Consider the following 14,106-nt stretch of genomic DNA (forward strand, 5'->3'; position numbering starts at 1 on the left):
CTGAATCCTTTACATACACATTCTATGGACTCCTAGTGGACTGCATGGATTGTGCTACCCCATATAACAACAAAACTCACTCCTCCAATGGCAGGGGACCTGTCTGGTAGACACCAACCATTAATAAGCTGTACAATGTCAAGAGGAAGCTACTACATGATAGAGCACAATCCCAGACGGGGAAAGCATCTGTGATCTGTACTAGCAGACAGCTATGATCACTCATGTACTTATCTAAGGTCTTCTTCTCAAGGACAATTGCACAGACACATAGGACTATCACAAGGCCTTCATCAGTTCTGTCAGGAACCTGGGTGGACACTCACTGATATACTGTGAGTTATTGCATACTGACTACACTTACCCTGAACCCACTGGCATAGCCAACATCCTGGCAAACAGGTTCAGTGCAGATGTCTCCCCCCATCCCCCCTAGGGAGCGACTATCCATCCCAACAGAGTGTAACCTCCCTGACACCACACAGTAACAGGTGAGTGCTGCCCTCCCCAAAGCATACATTACAGCATCAATGGGACCAGTTGGTGTCCCGGCCTGCATCTTACACGAGCTTCATGACAGACGTAACCCTCACATTACATCACTGTGCAATATCAGACTTACTACAGGATATGTACCCACAGAATGGCGTACAGCGACAGTGGTCCCACTCCACATAGTTGGTGCCAGAACGGACCACAGACAATATTGCCCTATAAGCCTGACTATCCTGTTATGCAAAGCTATGGAGCGTATTGTCATGGGACGCTTAAACATAGACATCAGGAACCTACAGACACTGTGTCCTACACATTTCAGCGTTGCTGTGGGCAGATCTTGCCTCTTGAACATGTTTGTATTGTTTAGATGGTTAACAGCTCCATCGACATAGGGACAGTTGTACACGCAGCCTACCTGAAGCTTGCTAAACCCTTCCACACAATAACCCACTGGGCCATTATGCATAGGCTCACCAGCATCTATATGGACACATATCTCACATGGTGGATTGCTACCTGGATCAGGGATAGCACCCACATGGTCAGAATTGCAGGTGCCATGTCTGACTATACACCAGTTACACGTGGCATCCCACACGGCTCGGTCCAGGGACCTCTCTTGTTCAGTATATATTTGTCTGACATACAGGCTACCACAGGGGGAATATGGCTGACCTTGTTCGCACTTGTCTGCAAACTGGGTGTCATATTCATCTCTCCAGCTGCCACATGCATACTCCAACAGGGTCTCACAGAGATGGATGACTGGTGCCTGAGCCATAGCCTACAGCTAAATGCCATTAGTTGCATAGTCATCCCCTTTGGGAATAACAACATGCCCACACATTAACACATAGGTAGTACTCCATTACATATGGTAGGTGTTGTTAGGTGATTGGGGACATGACTTATTTGTACTGTCACCTTTGACATTCACGTTGCCACAGTGGTTGGACAGACCTTCTATATAAGCAACCTTATCCCATATGGTTTCACATCTAGATCGAGTGATGTCATTGTGCCCCTATACTAATAACAACTGTGCTTGGTTGCAATGCCACCTTTGGGGTGTACCTTAACCAACACCTGCAGCAACTGTACTGGCCACAGATACCCAAGCAACAGCCACCCCTCAACAATACCCACGAATCACATATCTCACAAGATCAGTGTGCCTCACAGTCACAGCCATTAAGGCCAAACAACACACCAAATACACTTGTTATAGGGGACTCTATTGTCAGGCACACTGACGTCCCGCTCAAATGACTGAACAAGGAGAAGGTCACTGTAAGCTGCCTGTCAGGTGCCAGGATCCACCACATAACACAAGCACTCAGGTCACTCCAAAGCAAGTACAAGTATGACTCCATCATTGTCCATGCAGGTGTGAATGACATGAGACATACCTCCCTGGACTACAAGAAAAGAGACATAGAGGAGCTCTCTGATCATGTAGCCCAGGCTGGTATGACCCTGACCTTGAGTAGCATCTTGGCCTCACCAAGAATGATGCCAGAGTATAAAGACAAAATGATCAGTTTCAACAATTGTCTAAAGTATTGGTGTCATTCAATGGGGATCCAGTGTCTGTCAGCCTGGGATGACATGCCCGACAAGCCACGTTGCTTCGCTAGGGACGGCTTGCATCACCCTTAGGCTTTCGTATACTGGCCATGCCTCTTGCCACCCCCATAGTGCATTTTTTAGGTGAGGCTCAAAGGACAAACCCACCTCCATAGACAACCCAAGGATACAAAATCTAAAGGTAATGCTACTCAATGCCAGAAGTCTAAACCTCAAGATGCACGCACTCCAGGCTCTCCTCAGTATGCAGAATATCGATGTCTGTGCAGTAGCAGAAACCTGGTTCAAGGCTCCTGAGAGTACCCCAGCACTACCAGGTTATAACTCATACCATGCGTTTCAGACACAAAACTTGGACTGACGCACAAAAGGAGGGGTAGTATCTATATTCATCAAAGATACCTACACCTCCAGGTTAGTGGCACTGCACGGAGCATCAGATACCATCCATGTGCAACTAACAGTGGGCCAAACTGCCTTTCAGTTTGTAGTCTGCTACAGAACACCCTCCCTTTTACAGGAACCCCACTTGGCATTCCTGAGAACACTGAAGAATATCAAGGTCTCTCCTAAAACTATGTTATTGGGTGACTTCAACTACCCAAACATTGACTGCGACAACTACACATGCCCAAACATACTCACCCAACGGTACCTTGTAGTTATAAATTGTAATAAACTCCAAAATTACCGCTTGTTCTCCCAAAGTATCCTGCTGCAAGGCACAAGAATATTCAGTAAGCTGGAACAGTAATCAGGATACACCACGAGAAGTCCAATGTTGTCAGTAAAATTCTTTTATTCCATAAAAACTGCAGAAGATAAGCGCTTTCACGTGCTTAAACGCATGCTTCTTCAGATCTACTAACATCAGTCTCTAATGCCCTTTTATACAATCAATACAATTCTTAATTATTCCCAATTAAAACCTCATTACATATTTAATCAATCAGGTCTTTAAAAGTACAGCACAATTCTCCTTTATAGACAAAGTGTCATATACTTTAAAGTCCATTAAAAACTAAAATACTTCATCATTCACATTATAGCCAATATATATCCTCACGTATATTTAGTCCCTATCTCTCATTCTAGAAATTTAATACATGTTATGCATTGTTTTTCGTTCATTTATTCATTGTTTGCATTCACGTGCTTCACACATCTGAACTCGTATTAATACTTGTGTTGTATTCTAGGAGAGTTCTCGTAGAATATATATATAGCAATAAAAATAAAAATAAACATATCTGTAAAAGATATAAAGATATGTACACATGGTCTGAATCCTATCTATAGCTTCTAACACTTAACGTGCATCATCAACATGAGATGCTACAGATTTGAAATACTTAAAATTTAATCGCTATTTCTTGCTTCTTTATTTGCACATAAATATAAATACGAGGCTGCTTGTGGCCAGGTGGAGAAACGCTAAAAGCGTACACTGATATTTATTCAAGGCTTCTCTGCTCAATAGACAGATATCCTCTTAAGACAGTTTATCAGAAAATTTGAAATGCTTCTTCTTATACATATAATCACTACAACTTAATTCAGAAGCTTAACACATACTGCACATCGTTTCTCATTCATTTATTTATTATTTATATTCTGGTACTTCTAGCATCAAACTTATTTTAATGCTTGTGCTGAACTCTAGGTGAGTTAAAGTGAAATGTATACATAAAGAATATAAAAGATATAAAAAATATATAAAAATGTATATAAATTATTTCTACGAACTTTGGAAAATATATACTCATAATTTAAATACTCCTTATAACTTCTAGGTAGGCTGTGCATTCAGCATAAAAACGCTTTGTTTTCATTTTCTGTTTCTCCCTTCTCTATTTAAACATAGATATGAAATTGCATGCAACTATGCAGAGAAATAATAAAGAGATACATTAATATTCGTTCAAAACTTCTCTGCATATTAAATAACCTCATAAAGCAGTTCATGTGATAACTTATTGTATGTATATAAGCAGTGTAATATACATCACAGTTATGAGTATTAAAATTGATGTCTAATACTATTCACTTAATTAACTTGGATTCAAAAATTACATATATTATAAGATATGAGATAGCATCAAAAAACATAGATGAAGTGCATCATTATTACATTAATCAATAAATTATTGGATGATGAAAAATAGAAATATCATCTTAATTAGTCACTGTAAAAAAGTCCCGTATGAATTCTATTTAATAAATTATACAATATATATAATATAAATAAACATGGATCAGATACCTTCATGTGCATATAACTTAAAATTACATATATATCTATCAAATCAAATAAAAACTATACTAATTAAGATACATAGTAAATAATAAATATACACAAAATTGATAAATAAGTGGAAAATTTATATTTATATAGTTATTATTACTTGCTTAATGATTCATATGGTTTTCCTAATCCAAAATTATTCAGTAATGTATGTATTCTTATGATTAAGTGTATTTTGCAACTAACTTTTTACCATTGTTTTTATTTTTATTTCAAAATTGGTTTTAAGGATATGTAGTTATTAATGCCTGGTTCCCTGTGTGCTCCTGTTCTGAGAATCCACTCTAATTCTAGTTTGTGTAGATAATTGTTCCTATCACCCATTCTTGTATTATCTTTTAATGTTTGCAAGACCCTAAATTTGAATTCATGATTTGGACACTCTTTAATATGCTTGGCCAGTGCATTTAATTCATTTTGTTTCCGTATATCATACACATGGTTGTACACCCGTTCTTTTAGTTTCCTTTTCGTGAGTCCTATATAAAATGCTGGACATTGCGTACAATTGGCCATGTAAATTAAATTCATGGTATTACAATCTGTGTATATTTTTGGAACAAATTCAAAATAACCATTTGGATGTGTGAAATTTTGAACAGTAGTAATATATTGACACATTTTACATCCTAAGCATGGAAACGTTCCTCTTTTCCCTCTATTATTGGCCCTGTTGTTATAATCATGATGTAAGTTTCTGGAAAATATGTCTTTCAAATTATCACATGTTTGAAAGACAAATGTAGGTCTGTTTCCCACTAGTCTATAAACCTCATCTGTTGTACTTAATATATTCCAGTGTCTATTTATGATTTTTCTGATTTCAGCATTATCGTTTGTATATTTCATAATGTATCTGATTGTTCCTTCTGAAGCTCTATGGGCATCAAATATTGGTTTATTTTTCTTCTGTGAATTGATTCTAACTACTTCATTTACTATTGATTCATGAGGAAATGATACTTCATGTTCTATAGAGGGAATAAGTTCTTGTCTTATACTTCTGACAAGATTCCAATTATATCCTCTCTCTAAAAATATTTTCTCTAATATAATGGCTTCTTCATACAAGACTTGTAAATCTTTACATATTCTCAAGATTCTGGAATATTGTCCTCTTACTATCCCTGAAAAAACATACCTGGGATGCATACTACTATACTCTAACATGGTGTTCTTCCAACACTTTTTCCTAAATAATCTTGTATGCATTTGTTTCTCTGCATCTAGAGATATAGTTAAATCTAGAAAATTCACTCTTTCTCTTGAGAATTCATATGTAAATCTAAGAAAATTGGTAGTGTCTTGTAGATAGTCTACAAACTCGTGTAGCTCTTCAATTGTCCCACTCCATAAAAATAAAACATCATCTACGAATCGCCTGTAAATTACTATCTTTGTCATCCATTTACTATGGAACAGATGTTCTTGTTCCCAATGGTATAAGACTAGATTCGCATAGGAGTTCGCGCATGGTGTAGCCATGGCGACTCCCCATGTCTGTAGATAATATTGATGGTTAAACAAAAATATATTATTATGAAGTACCATGTCTAGAAGTTGTGCTGTTAGAATCTATCAGTGGAAAAATTACTTTCTGATCAGTTTCAACAATTGTCTAAAGTATTGGTGTCATTCAATGGGGATCCAGTGTCTGTCAGCCTGGGATGACATGCCCGACAAGCCACGTTGCTTCGCTAGGGACGGCTTGCATCACCCTTAGGCTTTCGTATACTGGCCATGCCTCTTGCCACCCCCATAGTGCATTTTTTAGGTGAGGCTCAAAGGACAAACCCACCTCCATAGACAACCCAAGGATACAAAATCTAAAGGTAATGCTACTCAATGCCAGAAGTCTAAACCTCAAGATGCACGCACTCCAGGCTCTCCTCAGTATGCAGAATATCGATGTCTGTGCAGTAGCAGAAACCTGGTTCAAGGCTCCTGAGAGTACCCCAGCACTACCAGGTTATAACTCATACCATGCGTTTCAGACACAAAACTCGGACTGAGGCACAAAAGGAGGGGTAGTATCTATATTCATCAAAGATACCTACACCTCCAGGTTAGTGGCACTGCACGGAGCATCAGATACCATCCATGTGCAACTAACAGTGGGCCAAACTGCCTTTCAGTTTGTAGTCTGCTACAGAACACCCTCCCTTTTACAGGAACCCCACTTGGCATTCCTGAGAACACTGAAGAATATCAAGGTCTCTCCTAAAACTATGTTATTGGGTGACTTCAACTACCCAAACATTGACTGCGACAACTACACATGCCCAAACATACTCACCCAATGGTACCTTGTAGTTATAAACTGTAATGCGATGGAACAACTGGTCACCACTCCCACAAGAGGGAACAACATATTGGACCTGGTCATCACCAACATGGGGACTCTATGTTCCACACCAGAGGTAAACTCCTCATTGGTAAGATCAGACCATTAACTAATTTCCATGGACATCCATATCCTGTCCCCACCCCCAACCAAGGAAATCACCATAAAGAATTTCTCAAAAGCCAAATTTGCACTTCTCAAGACTGAGGTGGAATCCTTCAAAGCCCATGGCCCAGAGAATAATACAAGCCAATCCACAGAATCCTTTACAAATGCATTCTATGAGCACCTGCAGGAATGCATGGATCGTGCTATCCCAAATAAAATGAAGACTCACTCCTCCAAAAACAGGAGACTTGTTTGGTGGACCACGGCCATAAATAAGCTATACAACAGAAGGAGGAAGCTACTACATGACAGAGCAAAATCCCAAAACTGGGAGGCATCTCTGATCAGTAATAGCAAGAAACTTCGATACCTCATAGAATCATCAAAGGCCAGTTTCGGAAGGGAAATTGCCCTAGACACTAAAGATAATCACAAGCCCTTCTTTAGTTATGTCCATAATATGGGTGGAAACTCCCAGATATGCTCTGAATTGTTGCATAACAGTACAAAATATACCAAACCCACAGACATAGCCAACATCCTGGCAGACAGATTCAGCACAAACCTCTTCCCCCTTCACCCCCAGAAGAACAAATGCCTATCCCAACTGAATGTAACCCCCCTGACATCACAGTTGCACAGGTGAAAGCTGCCCTCTCCAAAGCAAAAAACACAGCAGCTATGGGACCGGACGGTGTCCCAGGCTGTGTCTTACACAAGCTACAAGAAGAACTGAACCCTCACATTAAGTCACTGTTCAAACTTAGCCTTACTACAGGATATGTACCCAAATAATGGCGTAAAGCTACAGTGGTTCCACTCCACAAAGGTGGTGCCACAACAGAGCCTGGGAACTCACGCCCCATAAGCCTGAATAGTCTGGTCTGTACAGCTATGGAGCGTATTATCATGGAACTCATAAACAAAGTCATTGGGAGCCTCCAGACACTGTACCCTACCCAATTCGGCTTTGTTAAGGGAAGATCTTGCCTCTTAAGCCTAGTTGATTTCTTTGAAACAGTTACCAAAGCTATAGATGAGGGCAAGGTAGTCCACACAGCCTACCTGGACCTCGCAAAAGCCTTCAACACAATACCCCACTCAGGCATCATATATAAGCTTACCAGCTTAAATATCAACCCCTATATCGCAAAATGGGTTGCAAACTGGCTCAGGGATAGAACCCACAAGGTCAGAATCACAGGTGCCATGTCCGAATCCAAACCAGTTACAAGTGGCATCCCACAGGGCTCAGTTCTGGGACCTCTCTTGTTTGGTATATACTTCTCTGAGGTTCAGGCTAACACGGGGGGATTATGGCTGACAAAGTTTGCAGATGACTGCAAACAGGGGGCCATATTCGACTCTCCAGCTGACACAAGCATCCTCCAGAAGGGTCTCACAGAGATGGATGTTTGGTGCCAGAGCCACGGGCTCGAGCTACATGCTAAAAAGTGCATATTCATCCCCTTTGGGAAAAACAAGGTGCACACAAATTACCACATAGGTGGTAATCCATTAAGTACAGAAGTAGTAATTTGAGATTTCTGGACCAATGTAGATAGTAATTTCTCCTTTGATAACCACATTGCCAAAGTGGTTACAAAGACCTTCTATATATGCCACCTTATCACAAAAGGGTTCGCATCTAGATCAAGAGAGGTCATTGTGCCCCTCTACTCATCACTCATCAGCCCCATACTTGAATACAATGGCCCTTTTGGGATGTACCTTACCCGACACCTGCAGCAACTGGAGAGACCCAAAAGTACCTCTCCAAGAGGATCATGGGCTACAAACAGATGTTGTATGCAGCTCAACTAAAGAAACCCCAGCTCTACTCAGTTGCTTACCACCTACTCAGAGGTGATCTATGCCTGATATACAAAGCCAGGTCAAACCCAGAATTAATGGACATGCTCCACCTCAAATATCCAAGTCCCTTAGAGATACACGCTCCAGGGACTTAAACCTCAGCACAAGAATAAAAAGGACATGCTGGAGGGACAGATTCATTTCCCAGAGGCTCCCCTCACTCTGGAATAGAATCCCAATTCATATTAGACATAGCCCCTCGCTGACCCTCTTCAAGCCAATTCTGGACACGTGGATGGGAAATCGCAAATTCACCCCTGGGATCTCTTCTGTGTCCCTGCTAGACAGAGGCACAGCAAACTAATCTTAAAGGATACCTTCTGTGACCTAATTTACAGAGGCACAGTAGACTAATCTAATAGGGAGACAGAAGCCAAATACACTCTGGCTAGGCTTATAAATGCCCTAGGGCAGATAGCCTAGTATCTGCCTATGAACCTATGAACCTATAAGTTCCGCACCACGCAGATGTAGGGACTCACACAGATGACCTGCACAGTTCAGATGCAGTAACTCCAGCTCTACTCAGTCACTTACCACCTACTCGGATATGATGTGTGCCTGTTGTTTGCAGTAATACCCAACCCAGAATTAATGGACATGCTCCACCTCAGGATATCCAACTCCCTCGTAGCTACACACTCCAGGGACATATACCTCAGCACAGATGTTAATAGGACATGCTGGAGGAACAGATTCTTATCCCAGGGCCTCCACTCACTCCAGATTGTGATCACAGTTTCACATAGGCAGAGCCACCCACTAACCACCTACAGGGGACATCTTGATGGCTGTATGGGTGATCGTATGTTTACCCATGGGATATCTTCTGTGTCCCTGCTAGACAGAGGCACACTAGCCTAAACGTACATGGGCTATCTTGTGTGACCTACTACTCACTGGCACAGTGTAGTAATCTGATAGGGCTGCAAAAGTCAAACACACTATGGCTAGGCTTGTACATACCCTAGGGCAGATAGCCTAGTATCGACCTCTGAACCTATGCTTCTGCTCGGGATGCACATTATTTATTGCTGATACTGTTTGCAGGTCTTTATCATCTTTGCTTTCCCAGTTTCTATGAACAACTTAGGTATCTGCGGAACATGTTTGATCATGACAGGGTTCCACTATATTATATAAGTGTCTGTTGTCATGTAACTGTGTGCACAGGGTGGATTGCTGGATAGTGAGAGGTTCCTGGGTTAACACATGCAACTGCCAGATATGTGTGGCCCACTGCTGTAGTCAGACATGGCCTAAGTGTGTGAGCATGCCCAGTTCAGGCTTTCCATGTTTTGTTGCCTGACATATGTCTCATTTATTCAAGTGTGTGAGCATGCCCAGTGTGACCTTTCACAATGTTGCGATCTGAAGTCCACTACATTTGTGGATGTGTGTGAACATGACCAATATTAACATTTATACTGTGTGTGTTGGAAGTCAAGTTCTGTTCTTACTGCAGGACTCACCTTTGTGTCATAACTCAACAGGGATTATGCTGTGCCTGCAGGGTTTCCATGAGATACTTTGCATAGACTTATCAACATTCCTTCATACTGGCTGAACAGTGCAATGCTGTCATGGTTTAGTGGTTCAGTACTTTAACTATGGTGCACAGTATCCTAGGTTCGAGGCCCATCACTGCTTTATATTTCCATACTGAGCAGACCAGACTGCTTAAGGGCCAGTTAAGCAAATATAAGCATATTGGCTTTTGTTCTGCTATGTCCTAATTAGACCAGGCTTGTCCGACATTAATGTATATTCACCAACTTTGCTGGACATTGCCCAGTATTACTCGACATTGACCACAGTTGTACTAGTTGGTGTGTGCGATTCTGTTTGAATACTGCATGGTGGTAAATGCTGTTTAGCACTACCTTAAATTGCTTGACACATGGCAATCATGCCTCAGGTGGTGCTGCAGGGCTGCCTATGTCAGATGCACATACTACACTCCCTGTACATGTTTGAGGCAGGTAGTGTCAACTTAGGCATCCTTTTTACTATATGTGCAGGTCAGAGAGAGGTATCATTTCCAGGGTTCCTACCTGAGCCAGTGTATGTGCTATGCGTTGCCTCTTTGCCAAGGCCAAAGCATACTGGGCACGCCTCCTTCTGCCTACTGGGGCAGGCTCAGGTTGTTCCTCCTCCGAGTCACGCTCTGCCTGTGATGACCTTGGCAATGGTGGGGGGCTGTTTGGGCCAGGCCTATGCTGGTCCTACTGCAGCTGTTTTCACAGGATCATATTATGTAGCATAGCACATACCATTACAATTTGGGTACATGTAGTTGGTGAGTACTGCAAGGCTCCACCAGATGTGTCCAGGCACTGGAACCGTGACTTGAGCAGCCCAAACACACGCTCAATTACATTTCGTGTTTGTGCGTGTGCCTCATTATGGCGTTCCTGTTCAGGTGTGTATGCGTTTCTGATGGGTGTCATCAGCCACGGCTCCAGTGCATAGCCAGCATCCCCCACTAGGTGACCATGTGGGATGTCCCCATTGGCAAATGTCTGGTACAGCTGCATCAGATGCCAGATATGGGAATCATGGTAGCTTCCAGGGTAGCCAGCACACACATTCAGTATTATGCCCTGGGCATCACACACGACCTGGCAGTTGTTGGAGGGGAAGCCCTTGCGGTTGAAGTAGACCCTACCCCACTCACCGGCTGGTGCTTTGATGTGCATGTGCATGCAGTCTATTGCACCCACTACCTCAGGGTATTCTGCTATTTGCTGGAAGAGACTCATATTGCTAGCCAATACCTCACGGGAATTGGGGAAATATACATGATCACCGACATGTGCTGACATGGCATCCAGGTACTGGTGCAGTACCCTGGATGCTGATGCCTGTGATATCCCCATCATATCACCAGTTGGTCTCTGGAAGGTACATGTTGCTAGTATTCATAGGCCAACACATACCTTGGTTTCCACTGGAATGGGTTCCCCTCTGTTAGTTCTGTGTGTGAGGCGTGGCCTGCACAGCTCAACAATTTGCTGCAGGAGGTCTCTGTCCACTCTATAGCGCTCCACTACCTCCAGCTCATGTAGCCCCTGGTAGGTTACCCTGGGCCTGTACACTCTTCTCTGTCTCCACACTGGGTGTTGATCAGCAGCATTACCATTGTCACCACCCTCAGCATATTGCATATGTCGCCTTATGACAGCAATGGCAGCCCCTAACATTTTTTTGTCTCAGTACAGCTTTTTCAGTATTCACTTCTCTTAGCTGACTGCAGTGCTGCAGTGTCTCTGAGGAATACATGGTGAAAAGTTGTTTGCAGAGTTTTAAGTGCTGGGCTGGGCTGGGCTGGTTTACTGCCTGTGTAATTGCCTGATTCTGATTATTTCCACCTGCTAGCTCTGCTGACTCTCCCTGGTTAACTTCCTACTGTTTGTTGTGCTTCCTTTTCCCTTTCCATTTCCTCAGGGGGGCAGCACCGCGCACACTAGCGCAGACGCGTGCACACGAGCTAACACATGCGCACACAGGCTTAGACAGAGTTACACTAGTTAATTCCTGCCTAAACGCACGCACAGGACTGCAAAGGCGCTTACAAGACTTTAAACTGCCCTACACATGCTTTAAATGCGCACACAGGCGCAAATATGCTAACACAGATTTAGACAACATTACACATGCTAACTTCTGCTTACACGCACGCACACTGTCTTACTCGGGTTTATAAGTGCACACAAGTGCGCATACACGTTGCAAGCATTTTTACAAGAAACTTTGGTGATACCCACAGTGTGCACCTTCTATTTCTTGACTTTAGCTAGGATATCTACTGACACACCTCTTCCAGTGATGAGCAACTGACAGCTAACACATGCCACTCTGCTCCAATGAGATTAGCTATTGTCATACATACCCCCCTCATGATGTCACCTATATCCTACTCTGTTACTCCCCTTATCCTAGTCTTGCACTCCACTGACTGTGCTCATTTGCTATGTAGACTTGCGATTCACTATCCTTACCCTCATTTGCATAGGATTGCCTAGTAATGCTTGGTTACATCTCTTGGACTGTGTTCCCCCCTTAGCAACCCCTACTCGGTAGCCTTGTTGTCTTCAGCCTGCCATTCACTTGCATTGTATATTATGATATCTTATAAAATGCCTATTTGTGGCTTTTATTTTCTTATTTTATGATTTTTATAGCGCACCACATTTGCGTGGCACTGCGCTAAGCTTAAACCTCGCCGATCGAGGAAAAAAAAAACAATTAATTTTTATTTTTTGCATCAGGGAAATTTGCCATTGGCTGTATATTTGGCCATTGGCATGCTTCCTCAACCATATGCAACCTTTATTTGGAGCTGTCACAGCTCCATTGTGCTATTTGCAGAATGGTACTCAGTTGTCAACTGAGTACATTTCTGCAGATAACACGGCTCCTACTCGGGCAGGTTTGTGCTTCCTGGATCGCATATTTACCTCATTTGCATGCCTTTCGGCTGCAAGTGAGGTAATTTGCATATCCAAGCCCTGTCCGTGTAGGAGCAGTTTAAGGGGCTGTTTGCAATGCTGTTCCTGGATCGCTCGTCGGACATGTTGGCTGCATGGAGTCTTACTCTACTCTTAGACTCCGTGCAAGCCTTCATGAATCCAGCCCATTGTCATATAACTTGTATCTATTCTTAACCAATGATTTTATAGTACGTCTAATTTAGTATAATTATTTAAACTGTAGTTTTTTGTATTATTTTTAAAATTATTGTCCTAAAAATGTTTTAGAATTCTTTAGAGCTTTCTCTATGGGCCTCCACTGAAAATAGGCTGCTATGCAGTTGGTCTTTCCCAGTAATCAAATTTCAGTAAATAAGTAAATAAAATAAACAAAGTAATGCAGCAATTTTCAGAATGAATGAAATGTGTCTTTCATTTGTCATGATGATTGGCATCATTAATACTGATAAACACAAAACTTAACACCAGGACTATTCCTGTTAGAAAATGTTCATTTGTTTAATCTGCATGTTATTCAAACACTACCAACACCCCTTGCGAAGGAGTCTGTGACAGAAACCAGGGGACTGAAAAAACAATTCAACAAGATGTCAGGAAGTGCATGTAGCATCTCTAAATTACCACTTCTTTGATCTGTGGTGTATTCAACATATTGCTGACAGATATGCAGATGAGTTTAAAATAAACTGATGAGACACAGTGTAACTTAAACTGTATTACTTGTGGTGGTGCTGCGGTAGCGTTGTCACCTCACAGTAAGACGTTGTCCTGTTCAATTCTCAGCTAAAGCATCTTCTGTGTGGAAACATGCGTGAATGGGCGTACCTTCGTTGAAGGTTGTGCGTCAGGGCTGGCAACTCGGCAAGTAAAAATCTACTGCCAATCATTAGCAGACC

Source organism: Protopterus annectens, chromosome 5.part0 (genome assembly GCF_019279795.1).
Source record: "Protopterus annectens isolate FY-2018-M chromosome 5.part0, PAN1.0, whole genome shotgun sequence".
Taxonomy (NCBI): domain Eukaryota; kingdom Metazoa; phylum Chordata; order Ceratodontiformes; family Protopteridae; genus Protopterus; species Protopterus annectens.